Raw genomic sequence first — 27,688 nt, 5'->3', positions numbered from 1 at the left:
GGGTGCCACAGCTACTGAGCCCGCGCACCACAACTACTGAAGCCCATGCGCCTAGAGCCTGTGCTCCGCAACAAGAGAAGCCACCACAATGAGAAGCCTGTGCACCGCAATGAAGAGTTGCCCCTGCTCGCTGCAACTAGAGAAAGCCCGCGGGCAGCAACGAAGACTCAACGCAGCCAAAAATAAAAATAAATAAAAAATAAATAAATGTATTAAAAAATATTATAAGACATTGAATATCTGAATAATAGGAGTTCCAGAAAAAGAAAAAAGAGAAAAGGAAGGTGGGGATATTACCAAAAGAAGAGTACAAGTTTTTTAGACTTAAGGACTAGAAGAGCCCCACCCACGTGCCCAGTACAACGAATGGGAAAAAGACCTAGACTAATGCATGTTATTGGGAAATTTCAGAAAACCAGAATTAAAAAAAGATTCTGGTAAAAATAACCCACATTCAAAGGGTCAGGAATCAGGGCATTATTGTTTCTCTCAAGTGTAAGAGCAGAAAGCTCTCAAAGAGTAGAGCAATGGCTTTAAATTACTGAAGCAAAAACAATTTCCAACCTAGAAGTCTGCACCCAGACAATCAAATATAAGGATGGAAGAAAAACATTTTAGGATTTACAGTTTCCAGACCAAGAATCTCTTGTTCACCTTTCCTCAGAGTTTTATTGGAGTATATCTCCACTCCACCCCCAGCTCCCCACAGACACCTCTGTGCCATGAGGAAATAAGCAAGAAGGAGGGATCCAGGAGACAGGAAATTCAACAAAGAAGCAAAGGAAATTCCCAAAACACTGGCAAGGGAGGTTTCTGGACTACAGCTGGGCAGCAGACCCAAAGGGCAATCAGTCCAACCTAGAGTAGAACAGAGGGCTTTTGGAAGAAGTTCTTCAATAAAAACCAAAACAAAATAGGGGAGGAAGGATGAGAAATTTTCTGACAGATTTGACTGTGTAGAAAACAGTTACTAAAAGGGTATTTTATCAAGTGGTTACAGAATGTAGGAAGACATCAACTATGTAAAAAAAAACAAACTAAAGTAATTTAAAAATAAGATGATTTTTATATTTTAGGGAAAAAAGTAATTAAAGAAAGGAAGTACAATCTTAGTACAATACTTGGCTCAAGAGCTAACAATACAAATAAAAACTCTACATGTGGCTTTAATAAAAAAAATAGAGGTATGATTATGAGGGCGGTGGTGAACATGTTCAGAACTGGGGGGAACCACAAGACAAGGCTAACAGAGTTGAAAGTAGTTGCCTCCAGGGAGCTGGATGGCTGCTGGGGAAAGGAGGGACTGAGGGGCTGTAGGGTTATTATAAACTTGTTAGAAATAATTATCTTCTAAAATCTATGTGCATGTACACATTGATAAACTTAAAATTAATACTTTAAAAAGCATAAAAGCCAGTCCACAGGGTCTCTCCTCTCATCGACCTCCTAGCTCCCTGGGATTTTCTCTTCCTTTTCCCCCCCTGAGATTTTTCAACTTCTGCCATGGAGAAGAGAACTAGCCATCCCAGCTGAGCACAGCCCCAGCTGACCCTCCAGCTGAATGCAGCCTCATGAACAGCCCAGGTGAAACACAGAAATGCCCAGCCAACCCAAGAACTGTGAGCTATTGTAGATAGTTGTTGTTTTGAGCCACCCAGTTTTGCGGTGGTTTGTTACACAGCAATAGATGAGTGATACAACACGTAACTAAAACCAATGGATTTCTCCTCCATGTGTACACGTCATTGAGAAACACACTGCAGACTGGTTAAGTGTGTAGATTAGGCATTTTCTACATGTGAGACCCCCGGTGAATTATTTCTCTCTCGTTTTTCTCATCTGTAGAAGGCGGATAATAATAATGAACTACCTTATAGCGTTGTTGTGAGGATTAAATGAGTTGATAGATGCAAAGCAACTCAGAAGCATTCTGAAGTCCATGTGTATTCTCAGTGTTAGCTATTATTTCATCATTGTTCTTTAAGTAGATAAAAATGCTTGAAATCTAAGTACGTTAGTTATAAATCTTGGTAGCTGTTAGTTCCTAGGAATAAGATGAGACTCCAGTCCTGACTTTCAGACCAACTGCTTGGTCAGGCAGGCTTTTGTCTGTTTGTTTAACATTTTGTAATGGACAATTTTAAACATACAAAAGTGAGAAAGTTTGATAAACTCCTATGTACTCAGCTTCAGCAGTTATCAACTTATGGTCAAACTTGTTTCATCTAAATTTCACCTTCTTGTCTCACACGGGATTATTTGAAGCAAATGCCAGATATCATGTCATTTCATCTTTAAATATTTTGAAGAGATGAGACTCTTCCTTGTAAACATAACCAAATATCCATATCACTCCCAAAAGTTTAATATCCTTTTAGTACCATCAAATATTAGAGTCAAACTGCCCTGATTTTTTCTTTATACTTTGCTCAAATCAGGATCTAACCAAGATCTATATATTGCAACTGGTTCATAGATATGCCTGAGGTGTGGTTTATATAGTAAAAGCAGGATAAATGCCTGATTCTTTCTGCTTATTTACCACTTTTCAGCATAAGATTTGGAATCCCAGATCCTCCAAAGCTGAGCAATCTCTTCATCCTCTCTGGTCCTCGTGTAAAATCAGAGGGTGGGATTAGGTAATATCTAAGCTCCTTTCACCTCTATGATTCTAGTATTTTGTCTCCATTATCCCTCAGAATTGTGCAAGCTTGCACATTGAAGTGGCCTTTTCTTGAGCCACTTCCTCTCCTGAGTGCACTTTCTCCTCTCCTTTGCCTAGTCAACTCCTATTCATCCTGTAAAGCCCAGCTAGGATGTCACCTTATGCAAGATACATTTCATGGAACAAATGTTAATTGGATGCTCATTCCACCTGCTGCCTCTCTACTCACACCACTCTCTTCTGTCTACTCTCCTTCCATAGCACTCTGCACTCACCTCTCTTGGAGTCCTTATTACGGTGTATCTTAATTATTCAACCACATTTTCTGTTTCCTATGATCATATGTTGATTCCCTGGGTCAGTGAGATCACAAATCAAATGTGGGTCTTATTGGAGTGACCCAATACTGTCTTCATGCTTCAGAGATAATCATGAATTTCCAGAACTGACCAAGTTGGTGAACTCTCAAAGGCCTCTTGACCTTCTGTTATCTCCATTCAACTTCCTATATACAGGATACTAAATGTGCCTAGGTTCACTTTTGAATTGCCTGTAGAGATGGTCTCTATCTGAGTCTGCATCCTAGAGTAAATGGTAGCCAGCCATCTCCTAGCAGTTCTCATCAGCCTCTAAAATAGGTGCAGCTTAAAATATGGCACTTGGATACGACTGCTAACACAACATTTTAGGGTATTCAACAACAGTGAACCCAAGAGAAGAAGTCAGATTAGTCTTCCTCCTCTCTGTGTTTGTGTGTGTGTGTTTGTGTGTGTGTGCACTTTTGTCATTTGCCCTCAGCTCATTTGACTTCAGAGCACAGGCTGCTAAATAACAAAAATAAGAATGAGTTGACAGCTAATCTTTTAAACACACTTTGAATAGAGTTGCAGGGTGGGAACCACAAAGGATGGGTTCCAAACTCTCCTAATAGAATGAAGCTGGTCCTCTTGGACTGCTGCCTTGCTGTATGGAAAAACAATGACAAGGGTGCAAAATGGCTTGGCCAGAATGTGATGTGTTAAGCAGATATTTGGTTCTATGCAAAAAATACAGTGAAATATGGAGCCAGCATGCCTTTTGAAGTGTTTCTTAAAATCTTGGAAAATATCTTAGAAATTATTTTGGCAATGATTTGAGACACTACCATTCCTGTGACCCACGGAGAGTTAGATGCTTTAGGTGCTATAATTCTACAAAATAAGGATGCTCAGGAAAAATATATGCTTATTAACCATGCAAAGAGGTCTTGTTCTTTACTCTCTATCTTTGCATATATTCCCTAATGGTTTCAAGAGAGGGAGGACACAAAAATGACATCACTGTTGATGTGAGGTTGAGGTTTCCTGTTGTCAGAAGGCACATAAACATCATGATTCAATGAGTATTTTTGCCAAGTATCCTTAAATCTGTTCTAGGCCTTTTGGAAAGTTATTTCCAACTACAAAGGTTGCTCCCCAGGACCAGTGGAAAATAGGCAGAGACAGCAGGCACTTAAGCTTGGTGTTAGAACTCAGGGGCTACTGAAGTACTTCTCTGCTCTCTATGTCCTCTCCCAAAAAACAAAACAAAACAATACAACTACACCAAGTATACTTTCTTTAAACCAATGCTTTAAAAATGCATTAGCGACGACTTAAAATTTATGTAACACACTGATATAAATTCCATCTTGTTCCCCCATCCCCATCTCTCCCCCAAAGGACATTTTAGCATAGGGTGAGGGGTCCAGTTGCTCCACATCCCACCCACTAAGATTACTTTAGGTATAAAGGACACTTTGCAAACACAATCTTGTTTAATCCTTTCAATAGCAAGCAGTATAGTTATCTCCATCCAGAGGTGGTGAAGGCTTTGGAGTTAGATTCACGTTGTCTAAATTCTCGAGGGACACACACACACACACACACACACACACACACACACACACACACACCAGATAGCCAATTTGTTAATTTGACTGAGAATTAAAACTCCCAGGAGGCTGAACTGGTCAGGACATCCTCTCCCTTTTGAATCAAAGTCCCTGGGGAAAGCCAGGGCACTCATAGAAGGCTACTTGGTGTAATCACAGCCAAGTCAACCCAAGACTCTTCCTGGGGAGAGTCAGGAAGCTAGTGAGCCAGGTGTACACAGTCCACCAGGCTTGTGAATAGAGGTTGCCCACCCTCCAACATGCTCACACTTTGGATACTCCTACTCTAGAATCAGCTCATTCAACTGAAATATTAACTGACGACAAGTACTGTTTTAGATCCTGGGAAGAGAAGCTAACTCAAGTCGTCTGGCATCTTCCTGCTCAGTAGGGGAGCATGGGTGTGAACAACCACCATTTGGGAAAGCTATCAAATCAGTCCATCAGTTACAGAAGTGTTACTGAAAGTGGAATCCATGGGTGCATTCTCTGGGATGGGACCTTTCTCTATGAAAACTTTTTCATGGGTGTTTTCATTTCGATGATAATCTAATAAAAACCATGGAATGGGAGCATGTGCTATTTCATCTGAGTGGCCACCTTATAAGTGACATCGTGGAAGAACTGAATCATATACAGGGTAGAAAAGGCAGGCCAAACACTAAGGCTTCTCTGCAGTAGCGGTAAGATAGTCACACGGTGAAAAGCAATTTCGTTTCAGCCACCACTTCGAATTAATGCTATTCACTTGAATTTTATTGGTTTTGCAATTTTGTTTGTATTTTTATTTGTTTGTTTTGGTTTATAATAATATAAGCTCTATAAGTATAAGGCATTTATATATAGTTTTACACATATTCAAGAAACATAATAAAAACTATATAAATCAACCCTGGGGACCATCAGAAAGTTTTTATTTTTTAAAGGGCTCCACATATTACTCAATTTGACAAACACTGGGTATAGCTGACTTCAACTGCATTCTAAGTAAGCATGATTACCTTGATTCGGTTCTCTACTAGCAACACATTTGGGCTACCTATGCAGGTAGATAAATTATCCCTTTTGCATTGCATTTTAGCTCTCAGGAAGCTACACCACAAACTCAGTAAACTGCACTGCAAAAGCCATGCTCATTTCACATATCATTCTCTCTCTTTCTTCCTCCCGTCTTTCTATCAACACACGCAGGCACTGCACTCAGACCTAAATGTAACAGATACAAATACGGAAGGGATAGGAATGATCCCTGCCTTCATGGAGCTTATAAGCCTAGCAGTGTTTTCCAAAAGCTCTTGACAATCAGCAGTACATGGCAGGCATGTTAAAACACATTTCTGGGCACCATCGCAAGCTCACTGAACCAGAATCTCCAAACAGGTCCAAGAAGCTGTCAGTTTAGCAAGCACCCCAGGTAAGTGTTGTCAGGAGAATTTTTATGAATTTTTCTACAGATTTTGCTTCTCTAAGTCTGGAGTGGGGTCTAGGAACTGACTATGGTCCTCAGGGCTGGAGGAAGTCAGCAAAGCATTTTATGTGTGGACAGGAGATAACTGTGTTCGCATTTGAGATGGCGATCGCTCTACCATGTGGATAATGGATTATTAAGGGGGAAAATGAGAGGCCTAAGGCTAGTTAGCAAGGTGCTGGGCCACTGGGACAGGACATAATGGTGACCGGAGTAGAGCAGTGGCAGTGGAAGCTGAAATAGGTGAACAGACTCAAGAGGAATTTAAGAGGAGAATCTACAGGGCCAACTAATGGATTGACATGGGGGTTGAGGGAGAGAGGAGAGTCAAGGTTGACTCTTGAATTTCTGGGCTCAGCTCCTGAGTTGATGGAGAGGCCTTTTTGCTAGGATAGAAGCAGCAGAAGAAGAAGGCTGTGGGGCATGGAAAGGGTAGATCATGAGTTTAACTTTGGAAAATTTGAGATTAAAGTGCCACAGGTACATCAAAGTGCAGACAGATGTTTCACATGAAGTTATCTATGTGAACCTGCTATAGACTGAATGTCCCCCCTCCAAATTTTATCTGTTGAAATCCTAACCCCCATTATAATGGTATTGGGAAGTGGGGGCTTTGGGGGGGATTAGGCAGAGCCCTCATGCACGGGATTAGTGCCCTTATAAAAGAGACTGGAGAGAGTTCCCTTGCCTCTTCAGCCATGTGAGATTACACAAGAAGATGGCTGTCTATGAGCCAGGAAGAGGGCTCTCACCAGACAGAGTCTGCTGGTGCCCTGACCATAGACTATAAGCCCCCAGAACTGTGAGAATAAATGTGGGTTGTCTATAAGCCACCCAGTCTATGGTATGTTCGTTATAACAGCGCACATGGACTAAGGCAAATCCCTAGCTCGGGAGAAGAGTTTAGGATGGATATTTTCACTTAGGAGCCAACAGATAAAAGATTCCTTGAAGATATAGCAGTGGATAAGATCGCCAAGGGAGTGTACACATAGAGAGACAGAAGAATGCTTAAGGCAAAAAAACCTCCGAGGAACATTTAAAGAAAGAAGATGCCAAATGGAGACATAAAAGGAAAACCAGAAGAGTAAGAAGTCACTGCACCCAAGGGAAAGATTGTTTCAAAGGGGGGAAATGGCCAGCACTGTGGAATGCTGCCAAGGGGTCAGTAAGATAAGAACTGAGACGTGTCCACTGGACTCAACAAGTAGGTCATGGGCGATCTCAATCAGAACAATTTCACTGACACAGTAAAGGCAGATCTCAGCCAGCAGAGGAGTGGCAGGCGAGGAAGGGGAGGTGGCAAGGGAGGGCACTCTTTCAGGATGTTTATCTGAAAGGATAAGGAGAGAGCGATAAAGAGCTGGATAGTAAGAGTGAGGGAAGGTGAGCACGTTCAATGCTATCAGGGAGGAACCTACAGAGAAGGAATATTTGCAGCTACAGAGGAAGGACACTGCAGAGGAAGAGGTGTCTGGAAGGCTGGAGGAGAGGAAAGACAGCAACAGTGAAGGGACTGGCCCTTGATGGAAGGTGGTTCATCTCTTCCATGGAGGTGCTGGTGAGCGGGAAGGACAGGAGGAAGATGCTGTGTGGTCTCGGTGGTGCACCGCCGGGCTGGGATGGGGCACAGAGTCAGAGTTTTGAGGAGAGCAGAGCACAGGAGAGCTGACTAACAAAGCACAGCAGGACTCTGGTGGTGCTGGAGCCTGCTCGGGTTACTGCCCACGAAACAATCCACATGTGGGGTGACTTTCTTCAGCTGCACCAGCCCCCTGGGGAGAACGGCAGAAGAGGTGGGTAATTGGACTCAGACAGGCTAGAGGCTTTTCCAAATGTGTTTAGTGGGGGAAAAAAAGTAAAAGGAGTTGAAGAATATATGCACTACCAAATGTAAAATAGATAGCTAGTGGGAAGCAGCTGCATAGCACAGGGAGATCAGCTCGGTGCTTTGTGACCACCTAGAGGGGTGGGATAGGGAGAGAGGGAGGGAGACGCAAGAGGGAGGAGATATGGGGATATATGTATACGTATAGCTGATTCACTTTGTTACACAGCAGAAACTAACACACCATTGTAAAGCAATTATACTCCAATAAAGATGTTTAAAAAAAAAAAAGGAGTTGAAAATATTGGTAAGAGAGTGGTTGAGGTGAAGGGGGACATTTGTGATTTGTGACCATGAGGGTGGGTGGCTAAAGTGGAGGGAAGGTTATCTGACATGAGGGATATTTTAAGGCAACAGCTAGCTGCTGTCACAAACTCCAAAAGCTCATTGGCTCCACTCAGCAAGAAGTGTCCTTTTCATTCACATAAGAGGCTGATGTGGATGTCCCTCACTGGGCAACAGTTTTCACTCAAGACCCCACGCTGCTTCCACCCTGTGCCTCTGACATCTTCTACAAGTGGGTCCCAAGGCCACCCTGAGCTTCTCCACTCTCGTCAGCAAGAAGGAGAAGAGGCGTGGGCATAATGGGTGAAAGGTTTTTGCATCCCAAACCAGAAAGTGGCATATATCACTTATGCCCAAGTCACACAGGGTAAAACTCAGGCACATGGACACACCCATGTACCAGGGAACAGGGAAATGAGTGCCCAGGAAGAATGGGAAGTAGGGTGGGTGATCAACCAGAAGACTTTGTGATAGAGACCAGAGCGTTAGCCGTCCATTTGGATGGGAAGCCACCCAGGTTGCATAGATGCTGAGAGGTGGAAATAAAACCCTGTTTGGGTGGAACATTCTTTAGTGAGGCATAGTGATAGAGTGGTTGCTAAAGTGGTAAAGTGGGGCCATAGGGTAAAGGCCCAGAGGCTCAAAGGTATAGCGTGGACCCATCCTCCCTGAGAGTGGAGGTGAATGGTGTAGAGGCTGTGGGTACTTGGAGGATGGACAGCCTCCACTAGAAGGGCTGCAGCTTGGGGGTAAGTAGCAGCCTTTAGAATGAGGCTATCTCAAGGCCAAAGGATGAAGTCTTTAGGGAAGCAGCTGAAGACAAGGGGTGGGGGGGTGTTAACTGTGGAACAGAGTTGCAGCAGGAGGCAGGAAGGAAGTATGAGGGAGAAGTCCAGAGCAGGACGGATGGAAGAGAGGTGACCGGAAGGAATTACACCTGAGTAGTCAGCAAGGATTATAGGGGTGTGTGGAAAGGGGGATCTAGCTGGCCCCAAAGTGGCCAAGAGAATCGATGTCTGCTATTCCCTGTGGTCAGGAGCACTCAAGTCTCCTGGTTACAACCTGGGCATGTTACTCCTCCCACAGAATTCAAGTCTCTGGTGGGTAAGAAGACGCTCATCCCTCTGGAAGGAGTTAGCAGAGATGTGGCTTTGCGTGTGAAGAGACAGAAGACAGGCTGAGTCAGGGCTCAGGGCTGAGGCGACAGGAATGGGGTTTTCCAAGGCGATGGAGGCTCTAACCGTGAGCAGGGAAACGGCTCCCTGTGAATCCCTGGCGCAGAGCAGGCACATTGGTTGACATGAATTCCAATGTAACATCTGATTTTTTGAGAGGAATAGAAACTGCCGAGCCATTGCTCTCTGTTAAGTGTTTCAGAGATGGGAGGGCTCTGAGAGTACAATTTGTATACGGAACCTGCATGCTCCCATCTCGAAAGCTTAGTAGTGAGTATACCACTCTGGCTTGCTACGATGCGCGATGAGGTAGCTCGGTTTGAGAAAAAACATCTTGTTGGTTTTGGAGCCAAAAAAATCAAAGCTGTAAAGACCATATGATCTGTGGCAGCAGTTTCTCCTCAATGACAGGTTTTATAAGTAATCAGAGTAGGAGGCCCTGTCGGATAAGGCATGAATCTTTCCAAATGCTGTTAACTGGCACAGAAGGATGACAAATTCATTCTGCTTTAACTCTTACTCCGTTACCCTGATATGAACAAAAGAGTTACACTAATGGTTATGATAAGTGGAGTACTTTAAGATACCTACATCCCAATGAAGTATTTCCTTTCCCTCTATTTCACAGAGATATGTTCTGATCTACCCCAGATATTCAGTGGAACGTGTGTGAGCCAGAAATTACAATAATAGGAAGGTAGAAGGAAGAGCATTAGAGATGCAAGAAGAGAAGAGAGACGGTTTATCAAGATCTGTATTTTACAATATGAATAATGTTACCTCTTTTTTTTGTTTTTTTGGAGCAGAGAAAGGTTTATTGCAGGGCCAAGCAAGGAGAATGGGAGGCTCGTGCCCCCAAAATCCTGAACTCCTCAAAGGGTTTGAGCAAAGCAATTTTAAAGGCAAGGTGAGGGAGGGGAGTCTCAGGGTAAGTGATCAGCCCATGCAAAATCCTCTGATTGTTTGATGTTGAAGTAACACGGAGGTTAACATTATCAACCCTTAGGCACCAGTAGGTCCAGGGCTACGGGCTCGTGACCATCAAGTAGTTAATTTCCTCCATTTGGTGGTTACCTCATTTTTTTTAACAATAGGAAGTACTATATAGTATGATAGTGCATTGAGATAAGCAGAGTATGTTAAGAGATGCCAGTAACTCATGCTTCTATTTCCACAGTGCTAGTATCACTGACAGAGTTTGATGTGCAAGCAGCTTCATTATTTAGCATCTATATACAAACCTCAAGAAGAGGTGTGGATTTTATATATGACCTTGTCTTTACAAACTAAAGAAAAGAAAAAAGAAACTATGGCATACCTCACTACTTTGGAACTACTCTATATAAATAACTACCTGCACTTTATATGAAAGTGGCTTTGACCTTTAGGGAAAGACCTTTTCTACAAGGCAATCAATTTTTGCCATTCCCTGGAGTGTTTACTTAAGAAAGGCTTTCCTGTGATCAAGCTTCCCTGGAAAAGACATTATTTCTAACAAACACTGGTTCCTATATCAAAATTGTACAGTCTAAAATCCATGCTTAGGGTGTGCTGTGATATTCTCTTATGGTACAGAGGCATCATGACTTGAATGGGTTATTTCAGATCAGGCTGCAGAAACACTATATGGAGACGTTGTGCTCTAAAAAGGAGTTTTTTCTATCACAAATTGTTTTGACAGTTCTATCATCCATTGCAGACCTCTTGATATTGCAAAAAGGAATTTTTAAAAAAGAACATGGGCCCTTCTTTTTGAATCAATACTAGACTGGAGATGTTTTGGGGAAAAGAGACCTTATAAGACTTGGAGGAACAGCGTCAACAGAATATTTATTATTCTCTCCACTTCCTTTCTTCAAAGTGTTGTGATTGAGGTCATTATAAATCTTTGAAAGTAACACTTCTCTTATATATGCTATGCCCACTACCAGAAGATATTTATAGAGATAAAATAGTATCTCACATCCCTTCAGTAAAGTTCCATGAAGCTGGTTCCAAATAAAAATGAATAAATAATGTTTATCTAGGCCCTGCAGATAATGCTAAAAAGCAAAAAATTGATTAGTCCATCAGTTCTGTTATGTGCTGACACTAACACCCTAGCGTTTGGGAGGCTGGCTTATTTTAAGAGAAAATGGTTTAGAAGAGGCAAGGAAAAAATAAAAGACAAACCCATTAATAGATATTGATTTTGTTGTAACATTAATTTGATAACTTTGCAATTGCATTTTAACAGTGGTACATTAGTTGAGTTAGCATGATTTGGTGAAAAAAAAACCCACCATATATTGGGTTGGCCAAAAAGTTCATTCGGGATTTTCCATAACATCTTATGGAAAAGGAAATTTTTGGCCAACACAATATATATAATATAATATATATATGTACATTAAGTTTATCATTTCTATTTCAGGGCCAGAGAAAAGATTTGAGATTTGAAAATAAACTGTAATGATGTTGACATGCATTAGAAATCAATTCTCAACCATGGCAATTCAGACTGCTTATTCATGAGAGCCAACGAATAAATGTGAATCTTAATCAAGTTGCAAGAATCACCTTTCCCTTCTGCTTTTCAAAGGAGAAGATTCCTCTGTATTGAAGGTATATGTTTGAAGTAATAAGGCTCTAATTGTAGTACTTTCTTTAAGTACTAGCATTAAGACATCACATTTAAGCTTAGATTACTCCTAAGATTTCTTTAAAACATACACATATTATAAGCCTAGAAAGCTGCCAACTTACATTTCTTTCAATTTCTGAGTTTCAAGGAAGCACTCTTACTGCGTTTGTTTTTATATCCCTGATTCCATGCATGATATCGACACACATTGGGTCTTCTATAAATGTCTGTTGGATGAAAGAGTAAATGAATGTCTGAATGAGGATTTAGGATGAGGGGAAACACTGTAAAAAGTCACTTCCTTTCCATTAAGATTCAACCTGAAGCATTCTGCAGCCTCTTTAATTGGAATCAATTGATTTTCACATTCGTATTCTGTTATGGATGCAGCCCTAGCCTCTTAAATTTCTTCAACAGGAGAAATATTACCACCCATCACATCATTTTATGGTTTGTTGAATGTGTTTATCTCTCGTAGAAAACTTTGAACTCTATTACCTTTTCCAGTTTTATGCTCCTGGTGCCTAGCACAGCACGTGATACATGATAGATATTCAGTAAGTATTCCATGAATGAATTGGAAGACTTTTGGAATTGCATCCTGTCTTCTATGGCTTCCCCTTGGCCAACTCACTGCACCCCTGTGGGTCACAGTTTCCTCATCCATATAATGAACGCTTTTTAAAGTCATTCTGTGACTGCTGCTTAACAGACTAGAAAGGAGTACTTGGCTGCACAGTGGTATTAAAGATCGGGTGACTCATGGAAAATGTTCTCCTACACAGAATTTCTTAGAAAGGAGAAGGGGGAAGGAATTCTAGTTTATTTATTACAGTTGACCCTTGCGTTTGATCTGCATGGATCCACTTTTATGGGGGTTATTTTCAATAGTAAATGTTATAATACTACACTATCCACGTTGGTTGAATCCTCAGATGTGGAAGCACAGTATGAGCTAAGCTGGGATAGGGAGGAACCACAGATAAGGAGAAACCATGTATCAGGGCAACTGTAAATTATATGTGGATTTTTGACGGCGTGGAAGCTCAGTGCCCCTAACCCCCCAAACCCCCTGCATTGTTCCAGGGTCAGCTGTGTATGACTTAATCAACTTTGCAGCCACCCTGTGAGATAGGATGTTGTTATTCCAATTTTATAGATAAGAAAAATTAGCTTCAGAAAGGTCCATAATTTCCCTAGGATCACACAGTCAGTCAATGTTCAGGCCAGGATTCAAATCCAGTTCTAATGACTTCAAAGCCTATTTACTTTCCTTTAGGCAAATGATTCCACTTGCTTAAATTCTGATAAAAAATAGGGAACCAGTTTATATTGAGGGTAGGATATACTCTTTTCATTTTTGCTTCTTCCTTTTACAATTTGAATCAAGGAAAAATATGGGAGATTCTTGCCGGGAACATACTTCCTAATTCTATTTCATCTGCTTAAGCTCCATGGAGAAAGTGGAAACTGAGGGCATATCAAATAAGGGAAAGAGGCCGTGTATCAAAACATAAAAAAGGTGGCTCTACCAACTGGATAATATCAATAACATGAGAAGGACTGGTAGAAAAACAAGACAGTGACAGGACAGGCCTGATGGGGTGGAGGGAGAGCAAAGAGTGTTTGACTGATAAGAGCAAAAAGTCCAGGTTATGAGGATCGACATAGGAAATGACAAGTTTGTGGTGGCTTCACAGGAAAAGTCCCATAAGGATCTCTGCACCCTGTGGTGTGTTAGATGACTAGATACCGTGATGGGCACAGGCCACTGCAGTAGATTGTGCATTTCCAAACTAATATCAGACCTATCATAGTTTTAAGGGCTATTCTTTAAACCTTTTGCTGCTTGATTTTATTTTAACAGGTTAACTTTCAATATAACACCTTTAGGTGTTGTAAGCTGAATAATTCTAGGGATTTGTATGTGAATGAGGTCCAACTGCCCCTACACAATCACAGGAGCAATGTGGGATGGATTTGTGTCTGCTCTCAATAGAAAATTTGAAGCAAGTTGATGATATCTTTGACAGGAAATGTAAACAGATTTCTGTAGTGCCCAATTTTCTTCCTGATAACTTAGGTTTTCTCAAAAGTTATACATTCATTCACTATACTCCAGTAAACTTCTAAACTTCTAACATAAGTTTTCTCCAAATGGAAGCTGTAAGGATCTAAATTTGATAGGAAGAAAGGCAGAGAAAAAGCTCCTATAGAGTGTACACGTGCAAGAAGCCAGATGCCTGACAGTCAGCCAGTCAACATTGGTTAAGTGGGGGTTGGCTCAGCCTGGGATAAACCAAATTAAGCTGGGGAACTTTTCTTTACACATTAGAAACGAACATTCATCACCAAGATCTTTGTTTCTAACAGCATTCTCCAATAAAAGAAACGAGGGCTATTGGGAGAAGTGGGTGATTCTAAGACTGGGACAGGAAATATGCAAGATGAGCCTGGAGCCTACCGAAGTACCAGAGAGTAAGGAGGTGACCAAACAAAGAAACAAGGAAAATAAAACCATCGCTGGGAGTATGTCAAAGGAACTCAGGAGCCACTGGAAAGAGGTCCCAGTGGGCAAAACTAGAACAATTTGAGCAAATAAGTAAAATAGTATTGGATTATAAACCAAAGTACAAAATAAATATCTATGAATCCATACTGATACAAACAAATGATTTAATAAATAAATAAATGGGAGAAAGTAGACAAATCTCTTAGGCAGAATAATTCCAAATAACATATGTAACACTTCCTCTCTAGGAGGTGGAGCATAATCCCCCTCTCCTTAAGAGTGGGCTGTGCAGAAATAGAACACATAATCCTAAAATTTATATGGAACCATAAAAGACCCAGAATTGCCAAAGCAATCCTGAAGAAAAAGAACAAAGCAGGAGGCATAACTCTCTGAGACTTTAGACAATACTACAAAGCTATGGTAATCAAAACGGCATGGTATTGGCACAAAAACAGACATATGGATCAATGGAACAGAATAGAGAACACAGAAATAAACCCACACACCTAAGGTCAATTAATCTTCGACAAAGGAGGCAAGAATATACAATGGGAAGAAGACAGTCTCTTCAGCAAGTGGCATTGGGAAAGTTGAACAGCTGCATGTAAATCAATGAAGTTAGAGCACACCTCCACCCCATACATAAAAATAAACTCAAATGGCTTAAAGACTTAAACATAAGACATGACACCATAAAACTCCTAGGAGAGAGCATAGGCAAAACATTTTCTGACATAAATCGTACCAGTGTTTTCTTAGGTCAATCTCCCAAGGCAATAGAAATAAAAACAAAAGTAGACAAATGGGGCCTAATCAAACTTACAAGCTTTGCACAGCAAAGGAAATCATAAACAAAACAAAAAGATAACCTACAGAATGGGAGAAAATATTTGCAAATGATGTGACCGACAAGGGCTTAATTTCCAAAATATACAAACAGCTCATACAACTCAATAACAAAAAAAAACAAACAACCCAATCGAAACATGGACAGAACAGCTAAATAGACGTTTCTTCAAAGAAGACATACAGATGGCCAACAGGCACATGAAAATATGCTCAACATCACTAATTATTAGAGAAATACAAATCAAAACTACAATGAGATATCACCTCATACCAGTCAGAATGGCCAACATTAAAACGTCCACAAATAACAAATGCTGGAGAGGGTGTGGAGAAAAGAGAACCCTCTTACACTGTTGCCGTGAATGCTAGTTGGTGCAGCCATTATGGAAAACAGTATGGAGGTTCCTCAGAAAACTAAAAATAGAATTACTATATGATCCAGCAATCCCACTCCTGGGCATATATCTGGATAAAACTATAATTCAAAAAGATACATGCACCCCTATGTTCATAGCAGCACTATTCACAATAAGCAAGACATGAAAACAACCTAAATATCCATCGACAGATGAATGGATAAAGGAGATGTGGTACATATACAATGGAATACTGCTCAGCCATAAAAAAGAATGAAACAATGCCATCTGCAGCAACATGGATGCAACTAGAGATTACCATACTAAGTGAAGTAAGTCAGAAAGAGAAAGAAAAATATCATATGATATCACTTGTATGTGGAATCTAAAATATGACACAGGGCTTCCCTGGTGGTGCAGTGGTTGAGAATCTGCCTGCCAATGCAGGGGACACGGGTTCAAGCCCTGGTCTGGGAAGATCCCACATGCCGCGGAGTGACTGGGCCCGTGGGCCACAATTGCTGAGCCTGCGCGTCTGGAGCTTGTGCTCCGCAACAAGAGAGGCCGTGACAGTGAGAGGCCTGCGCACCGCGATGAAGAGTGGCCCCCGCTTGCCGCAACTGGAGAAAGCCCTCGCACAGAAACGAAGACCCAACACAGCCATAAATAAATAAATAAATAAATAAATAAATAAATAAATAAATAAATAAATAAAATATGACACAAACGAACCTATCTACAAAACAGACTCATGGACGTAGAGAACAAACTTGTGGTTGCCAAGGGGGAGGGAGTTGGGTGAGGGATGGAGTGGGAGTTTGGGGTTAGCAGATGTAAGATTTTATATATAGAATGGATAAACGACAAGGTCCTGCTGTGTAGCACAGGGAACTATATTCAATACGCTATGATAAAATATAACGGAAAAAAATATGAAAAAATAATGTATATATATTTATAGCTGAATCACTTTGTTGTACAGCAGAAATTAACACAATATTGTAAAATAACTATGCTTCAATAAAAAAAAAAAAAAAAAAAAGGCTTGGCTGTGCAGAGTGGCTTCTTTCCAAAAAGTACAGTATGGAAAGGGGTGGGAGGAGAATAGTAACCTGACAGGAGGAACCTGACAAGCACTACCTCAGGCAGGTGATCAAGGTCAACATCAACATCGATCTGTCATGTTAATTACAGGTATCCTTGATGTGACTTAAGGAAAATGGCACTTTACTTCTGTGGTTTTTCTCCCCAAAACCCATATCCAGTATAATCATGAGAAAGACATCAGGCAAATCCCAGTACAGAGCTTCTTACAAAATACCTGACTTCTCAAAGCTGTCGAGATCATCAAAAACAAAGAAAGCCTGAGAAACTGTCATAGTACCAGTTCGATGGGTATTCAGATCTATCTGTGTGTGTGTGTGTGTGTATGTGTATGTGTGTGTTTATAAAATATTTTGGACTCCTTGTGTGGTAGCTGCTAAGAATGTTCCTGTCTTTGAGAATGTCTCAAGATACACAGAGATGGGTCTGTGGAATATTCTACATATTTTCTGCCCTTCTAGGTCATGGCTGATTGATCTAAGAATAGATACCATAAGCCAAGATAATTACATGATCTTCATCCTGTGGAGTATCAGGGAGACTGGGGCTTGGGAGCTGGGCCAGTTCACTGGTAGTGCTCTAAAGAGATCTGTGTCCTGAGGCCTCGATGTTGTCCTGGTTCTTTCCCATCCCATTCCTGAATCTTGATGGTCCAACATTTGCAATCTATTCATTAGCTATCTCAATATTCATTCAAAAAAATTTTCATTTTACTTTTGCTCAAGCTCACCAGAACTAGCTTTTGCTGCTTACAACCACAAAGCCTAAGTGTATATACATACACATAAAATATTTCTAAAATGGGATCCCAGAAACCATTATATCCTGAAGCATCTTTTTCCCATTGTGCTATGTATCTTGAACATCATTCTACATACTCCTTTTAGTGACTGTACAGCATTTTATGTATGGATGTACTATAATATATTTAGCCATCTCCCTTCTGAGAGGTTATTTTCAGTATTTTTGCCATGAAGAACAATGCTGAGTGCAGAGGAGGATTATGAGAAGCTGAAGGAAGAGGACATGGCTCCTTTCTTCTCCGCTCCTAACTCTAATCTGTCTGCCCCTCCTGAGACAAATAGCTTCATGAGGCTCTAGGCTCTGTAAAGTTTCCAACAAAGAACGTTTCGCACTTGGTGGACTGGGGAAGCCAACTGAGGATCCTTTCTGCCCACAATCCCCATCCCTGGAAGCTTTTCACAAAGCAAGGAATCCAGTGAAGACCTTGGCTCAGAGATCTGTGGCCCTCAGGGACAATGACCTCAGTCCCACATAAGCGTGCCACATCTCCTTGGCTCCCAGGAGACCTAGAGGAAATTGACCCAGTGGGCAGAGTCCTCTCTCTCCTGAAGCTGGGAGAGTGCAGAATGCTGGGGAGCAAGCAAGCTTCCTCCAGGTGACCCAGGAGGGGCCTGGCAGCCTGCTGGCTTCTCTACTGCAGCCTCATGGGAGAAAAGACAGCTCCATCTTCCTCCACCTGCAGGAATGCCACCCGGAAGACTACTCTAGTCAACAGACACTGCCCCAGGGAGTAACCAAGAGCAAGAGACACACCTCTAAGATAGTCCAGCAGTCAAAGAGGGGGAGATCATTCAGGTCAAACAGAACACATGTCCAGTTAAGTCAAGCTTCTGGAACAGACAGATGGAAAATTGATTAAAGAAAGAGAACTTAAGGAGACGCAAGTAATCACACACATACACACTCACACACACAGACTTTCTGGCTCTAAAAACACGATTTCCCATCTATACAATTCAGTTGATAAACTGAAGGAGATTTACCAGTGGTCTGGTAAATCAAATTAAAGAGTCATCTCAAAACACAGAGCAAAAGTTAAAGAGAGGGAATCATCAGGGAAGAGGTAAGAGACTTGGAGGATGCATCAAGGGTGTGTAACCAGCAAATAATAGGTGTTCCAGAGGAGTTAAAGGAACAGATGGAGAAGACGAAGTAATTAAACAAATTAGAAGAACATTTCCCTGCAATGAGTGAAAGTCTGAGTTTGCAAATTGAAAGGGCTCACTAAGTTCCAGGAATGATTGATGAGAAAACATACACCTTTAGGCAAACCCTGCTAAAAGTTTTGAATTCTAAGGATTAAAAAGGATAATGGTACATGTTTCTAGGGCAGAACAAAAAAGTTACCTGAAAAAGAAAAAGAGTAAGACTCTCATAGTACTTCTCGCTGGCCACGTAGACAACTAAGAGAAAAAAAGAGCAGCCCAAGAATCCGGTCTCACCAAGTTCTCATTCACCTGTCTGGGAGGGCAAAGGTGTTTACGGATATGCCAGAATTCAGAGCATACAGATGCCATGTCAACCACCAACCCCTGCTATGGCAAAGAACAGCATTTCTCAACTTTACTGTGAATCAGCTGAGGAGCTTGTTAAAATGCAGATTGCAGTTCAGCAGGTCTTAGATGGAAACAGGAGATTCTGCATTTCTAACAAGCTCCCAGGTATGGCTCACAGGCATGGACTCCCACGCGACCTTTTGTGTTTCAATCCTTGGCTCTACCTCTTTCCAGTTGTGTGAACTTGTTCTTTAACTTTTCTCTGCTTCAGTTTCTTCATCTGTAAAGTGGGGATAATGATAGTAACCACCTCATAGAGTTGTAAACATTAAGTGAGATCACACATGTGAACTTCTTAAACTGTGCCTGGCGCAGAGTAAGTATTCGATAAATATTGGCTATCAACGTAATGAAAGACTCTCTGGCAAAGTGTAATATGAGTGTTACACTAGAAGTTTTAGAACAGATGTGGATGCTGCGAAGACCATTTTATTATGGTAACTGAAGGTACTGAAGGACCTCAGCAAGTCCTGACATTGGAGAGTACGGAGGGGGGAGTATCACCACTGCCAAAGTCCCATCTGAGAAAGACAGAGGGGAGAGGAGAGAACAAGTGCATTCAGAACCATTTCAGGGTTCATCTCGTGGGAAAGATGGCCAGCTTGTTTTCAGACAGTATACAAAATGTCTTATCATGAGCACAGGAGTAGAGAAGGTGTCTGTTAACAGGATATAAAAGAATGTTAGGATTTCCATGTTAACAGAAGAAAATGAAATGGACTGAACAGAAAATATATCAAACTAGCAAGAAAAAAAGAATAAACTCAAGTATTACTCTTAAGAATCTTGCAAGAAAATCTAGGAAATTAAAAGTACAATCTAGGGACTGCCCTGGTGGCGCAGTGGTTAAGAATCTGCCTGCCAATGCAGCGGACACGGGTTTAAGCCCTGGTCTGGGAAGATACCACATGCCATGGAGCAACTGGGCCCGTGCGCCACAACTACTGAGCCTGCGCTCTGAAGCCCACGTGCCACAACTACTGAAGCCCGTGTGCCACAACTACTGAAGCCCGTGCACCACAACTACTGAGCCTGCGCTCTGGAGCCCACGTGCCACAACTATGGAGCCTGCGTGCCACAACTGCTGAAGCCTGCACACCTAGAGCCCGTGCTCCACAACAAGAGAAGCCACTGCAATGAGAAGCCCGAGCACCGCAATGAAGAGCAGCCCCGCTCGCCCCAACTAGAGAAAGCCCTCACGCAGCAACAAAGACCCAACACAGCCAAAAAAAATAAAATTAAAAAAGATTTTTAAAAAATACAATCTAGTGTCAAGATAGACTTTCTTGACCAATCCTGATAAGCCAGACACTTCCCCTCCACCACCCCAACAGATCTATTTGACTGTAAAAAATGGCAAATTGGGGAGAAAATATGTATATAATTATGAAAGATTGGCTAGCTGTTCACAAAACTGATTCCTTTTCCTCAAGGGACACATTTTTTTCCCCCATTATATTTTTACAGCTTATTGAGATACAACTGAGGTACAATAGCCACATTTAATGTGTACAATATAATGAGTCTTGCCATATGTGTAACACCTGTGAAATCATCACCATAATCAAGGTAAAGAACATATTCATCACCCCCAAAAGTTTCTTGGTGCCCCTTTATAATCCATTCCTCACTCTCCCCTCCATCCCCATGGGCTTACATGTAGCCTACATTTCCTAACTTTCCTATAGGGTTATGGCCAAGTGCCTAGGCGCTGGCCAGAGGGATGTGAGTGGAAGCCAGAGCATTCTCCAGGCCTAGTCTCCCACATAGGAGCTTTTCTCTCTTCCCCTAGGTCTCGGCTGGCTGTTGACAGCCAAGGTGACCAAGGAAGCCGCTGTTGAAGATGGCAGAGAACTCATCAGCCTGTATCTCTGAATGACTGTCAGAAGCAGAGTACCCCATCCCGTTGACAATAAATCTCTACTGTGTTAAACCATTACTTGGGTGTTTGTTGCAGCAACTAGTATAACCTTAGCTAATACAATAATATTCACAGAACACTTACAAATTTACAAGAAATGACCAAACAACCCAATGGAAAAAGGTTAACAAGAGTCAGTTCACAGAAGGGCAAATCCAAATTAAGAACATATGAAACGTATGGAAAGATGTTCATATACTAGTAAGTGTGAATATACAAATTAAAGTAACATACTGGAGAAGCAACCATTAAAGAGACAATACTATCAGGGATGAAGTGGAAAGGATACTCAAACACTGGTGGTAAAAATGTGAGTTGTTACAAACTTTTTGGAAAATTAATCTGGCAACATATACTAAAATAATAAATACAGATATTCTTTGCTTTAGTAGTTCCACTCCTGGGAATCCATTTCAGACAATAAAGGCACTAGGATACAAGGATATCTTTGTAAGAGAATGTTTATTGCAGATTGTACATATAACAAAAACAAAAACAATTAAAACATAACTGCAAACAAAAGTAATAACTATCAGTAAATGAATGGTTGAATACATGATAAAATAACCATTCCATGGAAAGTAATGCAGCAAATATGAAAAAATAAATGAGAGCTAAATCAGATAACATGTAGGGATTTCCATGAGGTTTTGCTGATTAAGAAAAGAAAAATGCAGAAAAGTGTATATAACACAAACTTATTTTCATTAAACAAAACCTTCCAGTATATGTATATGTGTACAAAAATATAGGTTTATATGTATATATATGTGTGTGTGTAAAATTAAAAGAGCATGGAAAACTATTTAGAGATAACATAGGACATTAAAACACGAATCGTAAGTATGGTTGGGGAGGAAGGTATGATAGGTTAAATAATGGCTCCCCAATATGTCCACGTCCTAATCCTCAGAACCTGTGAATATTACCTTATATGGCAAAAGGGACTTCACAAGTGTGATTAAATTAAGAACCTCAAACTGGGGAAATTATCCTAGATTATCCGAGTGGGCCCAATATCACTGCAGGGGTCTTTATAAGAGGGAGGCAGGTGAGGAGAGAAAAGAAAGGAGAGAGAGGAAAAGGCAGTGGGACAACATTGGCCGCCACAAGCCAAGGGATACAGCCACCAAAAGCTGGAAAGCACAAGGAACAGATTCTCCCCTGGAGCCTCTAAAAGGAATCAGCCCTGGCCACACCTTGATTTTAGCCCTGTTAGACTCATTTCAACTTCTGGCCTCTAGAACTATCAGAGAAATAAATTTCTGCTTTAAGCTACTACATATGTGGATATTTGTTACAGCAGCAACAGGAAACTAATGCAGGGGTGATATTGGTAAAGGGAGTGGTAAGTGAAAATCGTAGATGAGTCCCTAATGACCTTCATCTGTGTGTAATCTTCCCTCGGATGTGGGTGGAATCAGTGAATATGATGGGATATCACTCCTGTGATTATGTTATATGGTGAAAGTGAAGGGATTTTTGAAGATGTAATTAGGTTTGACTTTGAATTTATCAAAAACATTGTCCTGGATGAGCCTGATTTAATCAAGTAAACTCTTTAAAAGAGAGCTTAGGCCTTCCCGGAGATCAGAAATGCTGGCTTTGCAGAAGTCGGTCACCACGAGTTCTACAGCCCCAGTGGATGAATTCTGCCAACAACCACATGAGTTTAGAAGGGGACGCCGAGCCTCAGATGAAACTGCAACCCCCAAAGACACCTTAACTGCAGCCTGTGAGACCCTGAGCAGAGGCTCCAGCTAAGCCATGCCCAAATTCTTGACCCAGAGAAACCGGGAGATCATAAATGGGTGTTATTTTAAGCCTCTGAGTTTAGAGTAATTTCTTACACAATAGAAAACTAATACAGAGGGTGAAAATAGAGGACAAAGGAAAGATGAGGTAGAAGAAAGAAATCACTGCACTCAGAAATGATACTGATTATATTTATAATCAATATAAAACCATAGAGATTTATATAAAGTAAAAATGAATATTTTCAAAGCAAAAAATAAACCTCACAAACATTTGGAAATTTAAAGAACAACTGATCGAATTTAGAAGAATTTGGGGGAATGATATGTGAGAAAGAGAGAAGGATGAAGGTATTTGTGCTGCTATAAAGTGAGAAATGAGAGAGAGATGGGGGAAAGGATTTTAAGAAGTTTAGCTGTATGTTTTAAGTGGAATTCCCTTTGGTACATATTTGGGTGGTTTCAGTGGAGATTTTCACTGTAGTCAATGTGGGGATGTTGACGATATTTCTTTTGGCTGTAAGATAATGCTAAGGCTGTCCAGAAGGTGGCTCCTCTTTCTATAGATTATGTTCCCCCAAATTCCCTGTGGCCCCCCATAGCTCTCGGGCGAAAGCCCACACTTCTTAGCAGGACTCCCAAGGCTCTTATCTTTGGCCCAACCTGTCTATGTACAGAGCTTTCATTCTTTCCATTTAAATCACAAAGTCACATAGCCCTCCCTTAAAAAAAGTTGCAACAATAAATATTTTTATATATATATGGAGCCACCTTATGTGGTTATATCAGTAGGACAGATTCTTACAGTGGAATTGCTGGGTGAAAGAATATGCACATTACATTATGATTAAATCTTTATGTTTTCAAAGATTGTCTCCATAAAAAACCTGTATCGAGCTACAGCCTCCTCCACATAGGACATGAGAGAGCCCATTTCCCCATATCTTGCCTGCTGCAATAGTATAAATATTGATAATACCATTTATCAGAAATCTTAAAAATTTTTGCCTATCAGGCAAAAAACGATAAAGCATATTTTTCTGATATGCATCAGCCATTTGTATTATTTCTCTGAATTGCCTATTCATAACCTTCCAGTCTGAAATGATTGTTGCCAAATGAAAGGCAAACCATCTTCTGTGGGACATAGTGATAGAAAAACTTTCCCCTTCCAACAATATCACCATGGAGTGGTGAAGGACTGAGTATCGCACCATCTAAGCTATTCTGTTACTCACAAAAAGCTGCTTTGGGAAGACATTCTGGTGAGTAAAACAGTAAAAATATTCCTGCCTACTAAGGTATGTGATGCAACACAAATGAATCATTAAAATCGTTGTAAGAATAGCTCTCATTTAAGTATAAAAGTCAGCAGGGAAATTTTTTTCAGGGTTTGCTACAATAATCTACACTGACTTAATGTCTTCTCTCTTACAAGGTTCTAAAGCGTTGCCAAATTTATCTTGTTCACCTGCTTCGCTCTGCTAACTTTCAAAGGAGCTGGATCTACATTGTTGAAACTCCATTGGGTAATATTTAGTTACCATTTTACTAAAGATCCCTGGCTGAGCCAACAAGCATAACTCACTTCATTCATTCATCCACTCATTCATTCATTCAAAAAATATTTAACACGGATTACACACTAGGCTTCTGGTAAGACTGAGGAAACGGTGATGAACATAACTGACATACCCTGTCTTCATGGATTTATAGTTTAGTGGGAGAAGTCAGTTCAATAAACAGAGCATTATTTTATAGTGTGATGATTAAGGAAGTTCAGTAAGCAGTCGTGGCTGGTCTGGGGTGGGCATGGGGAAGAGTGCTCCAAGCAGAGGAAACTGCATGTCTTTTATCAAAAACTATCATCATGATTATGTGATATTCCCTAAGCATGCATGATGTTAGCTAGGCATGGAATCAACAACGGTGAAAATTTTAAGAACCTTGATACATCCACTAGAGTCTCTGCCTCTGCCAGGCAGGGAAGAGTCTCACTAGAGTCGCTGGAACCTCTTGCCTGCTCTACAATCACTCAGCTGACATCTGTGAAGCATCTTCTCCATGCCGAGCTATGTGTTGGACATTGTGAATACCTAGCTGAATAAGACACCATTGCTAGCCTCAAGGGTCAATAGTCTCACAGGGATGGGGAGGAGATAGACAAATAAGTAACTATTACTATAACTCCACATGATAAATACTGTGGAAGAGGAAGTATGGACATTATGAGATGAGGATAAAAGGAGGGAATGAACTTACTCCACCAGGGAGCGGGGAAGGAATCACAGATCTCGATGAGTGGATATTTACCAGAAAGTCAAATTGGGAAAGATTTTTTTTTGTCGTTGTTGTTTAACAGAAGAAACACAGAGGCTGAAAAGGAAAAATGTACATAGGAAAAGTTAAAAATGTGGCTGTGGCTGGAGAACAGGATGCATGGTGTGCAGTAGAGAGAGGGAAAGATAAGTGGCATCCAGACGGTGAAGGCCTTGACTGGTGAGTGAGCAATGATGTGTGGACTGTTAACACCAGGAGAGGATGGGTGAAGGGGCTAGACAGGAAGTGTCATGGCAACCATCCATCTATGCAATGGGGGATTTCTTCTCAGAGCCCACTCTGAACAGGAAGTAACCTTTTACACCCCCCAAAATTTAAGCCACTCTTTCCTCACCCTCTGCCATTACAGCTCTAAATAATGCGATCCCGTAGGGGTACTGCATATTCCAGGAGGTCCAGAGACAGATTTGCCTAAGACCAACCATTCCTGTGGCCAATGTTCAGAAGCTGAGAACTACCAGCAAAAAAGTAATAAAAACCTGAGATAAAAAAGTGAGCATCACTGTACAGGTACCCCGGGAATCAAACAGTGAGAAGCACACAAAGGAATACTGTTAAGGGTTATTACCAGTTTCTTAGGAAAGATCAACCAGAGACAAATAAAACAACCCATTATACAGCCTCTTTATGGTTAGCTGCATAGAACTGTGTATAATAAACTTTATAGTGTTCTCATTTCAGAGTGTGGCTTCAGTCATCATCTCTTACCATCTTCATAAATTCCCTGGTTAAAGAACCCTTCTGTATAGGGTTCTGTATGCAGATGTCTGTGCTGAGCAGACAGTCAAGAGTTTAATGTCCAGGGTGGACAAAACCAGGTCACAAGGCCCCCATTTAGAATGCTGCTTGGACGTGTTACCTGCCACACAGCTTAAGGTGTTTGGACTCCATTCCGTAGGCCAGAAATTCCTAGTCTCTGAGCAGTGAAAGCTCTACAGATCCTCTTAGACCTTCGGGTAACCAGGCAGGACCCAAGACAATCACAGTCCTAAGCCCTTTGCCTTCAGCCACAAATAATCTCTTCCATTTAGCCCAATGGGAGCCTAAAAATATTACAGTTTCCTATGTGTAGATAAGTGAAAAGACCAGACTGCAATGGGGAGCTGTAATGAACTGTGGCTATTGTCCTGAAACATGCGCACCTCCAACTCAAAGCTCTGGATGCCTCTCTGGGTGGGCCAAGGAAATATGCTTGTAGGATAGAAGACCTGGGACGTCCACATTGGGATAATGAAGGTGAATTAGCAGGAAGGATTGAGAGGAGAGGTAAAGTCATCATTAAATTACCCTTTGAGATGCAATTACATGAAAGATAGCAAACAGCTGCTATCCATCTCTTTCTAGAAATGAGACAGAACTGGGTTTTAACTGCAGCCTGAGGAATTGATGTTAGATAAAAGGATGCAACAGGACCACTTCCATGCTCTCAAGTCACTCGTGTTTATACTACGAGAGCTTTCCTTGTATAAGTATCATAGTCTGCTTTGATATGGAGTCACCAGTGTATTCATCTGCCATGTTCATTCATTTTTGTATCCACAATACCTAGTACAGTGCCTTGTACAGAGTGGGCTTTCAATAAATGTCGCATTCCATTAACTTGTCAAGTGATGGTGATCAGGAGAGACAGGATGGTAGTACCTGAAATTCATTAAATACAGAACAAATTTCCTCACTTGCAATGTCTTAGGAATCATGGACCATGGAGCCATGATGTATCCCTTTGTTATGCCTTTTTATTTCTCACACCCCTATCTCCCAAGTTCTAAACTGAGAAACTCATACTCCCTTCCATGGAGGTAGTTGACTTAACTGAATTTTCAAGAGTGAAATGTCATTGGTTATGTTTCTTTGGAACTTAAACCTACGAGATGTCCTTTAGTATAAATACATTCTATAGTTGAAGATTTACTGTTCTGTTCGCCACATGTTCTGAATTCATTACGTAGTTCCTGATTCTTCAGTTGCCAGTTTTTCACATCCCTGTACTGTCATCTTGCTTCCTCCCTGACTACATGCCCTGCCTGGGGCTGGACAAAGAACCAATTAATGTCTTGGTTTTTTCCTGCTCTATGAACTTTACTGTCTTGAAACAGGAAGGGGGAATAAAAGGAAAACCTTGTCTTTGCTACTTGTCTGAATTTAAACAATCTCAGAGCTTTACTAAGACTTCTGTAAAAAGGAGTCATTGGGCTTCCCTGTTGGGGCAGTGGTTGGGAATCCGCCTGCCAATGCAGGGGACACGGGTTCGTGCCCCGGTCCGGGAAGATCCCACATGCCGCAAAGCAACTAAGCCCGTGCGCCATAACTACTGAGCCTGTGCTCTAGAGCCCGCGAGCCACAACTACTGAAGCCCGTGCGCCTAAAGCCCTTGCTCTGCAACAAGAGAAGCCACCGCGATGAGAAGCCCACGCACCGCTGCAACTAGAGAAAGCCGTGCGCAGCAACAAAGACCCATAAGTTAATAAATTTT

General features: G+C 41.3%; 1 long non-coding RNA gene across 1 annotated transcript; it reads right to left on the bottom strand.

Moving 5' to 3' along the window:
• Positions 1 to 5,313: 5,313 nt before the first annotated feature.
• Positions 5,314 to 20,309, bottom strand: LOC309659746. Its single transcript, XR_014262936.1, has 2 exons — positions 16,465 to 20,309; positions 5,314 to 16,139 (listed from the first exon to the last, which is right to left on the bottom strand). It is a non-coding gene; the product is annotated as an uncharacterized lncRNA (long non-coding RNA).
• Positions 20,310 to 27,688: the final 7,379 nt, after the last annotated feature.

Source organism: Balaenoptera physalus (assembly GCF_965194825.1).
Source record: "Balaenoptera physalus genome assembly, chromosome: 4".
NCBI lineage: Eukaryota > Metazoa > Chordata > Mammalia > Artiodactyla > Balaenopteridae > Balaenoptera > Balaenoptera physalus.
Note: the sequence above shows the minus strand (reverse complement) of the source record. Positions and strands in the feature narration are given on the sequence as shown.